Raw genomic sequence first — 491 nt, 5'->3', positions numbered from 1 at the left:
CGATTACGTAAACCTATACTATTCTGAGAGTCTATTATTGACTTAGTTTTTATAGATTCCAAGGAGTAGGAAGTAGAAAAGACAATAAAGAAAAAAAATAAAAATTATAAAAATAAAAAAAAATAAAAAATTAATTAATTAAATATTGTAAGATCGACTTGCTACCGATTCTTTACCGCTGTCTGCAGCGCGCACACTGGTGTTTTACGTACGTACAACATTTTCACGCAGTTAATGTTATGGAGCCAGTGGGTTGTGTAGAACCAGTGGGTTCGTTGTCATGACACCGTGACATCACACTTCGGTACTCTATGGCGCACCTAGCCCTCGTGAGCCTCACATGCAATCACTACCGTGATTGGCTAGTGCGATTACGTAAAAACGATTCTGATTTGCTATGGTGGAATAACAACAATTATGCAAATTCGATCATGCAAATTATTTCCGCTACACGTGATATGCGCGAGTACATTCAATCATGATATATACAC

This window comes from Priapulus caudatus, unplaced genomic scaffold (genome assembly GCF_000485595.1).
Source record: "Priapulus caudatus unplaced genomic scaffold, Priapulus_caudatus-5.0.1 Scaffold142, whole genome shotgun sequence".
Lineage (NCBI taxonomy): Eukaryota > Metazoa > Priapulida > Priapulimorpha > Priapulimorphida > Priapulidae > Priapulus > Priapulus caudatus.
Note: the sequence above shows the minus strand (reverse complement) of the source record.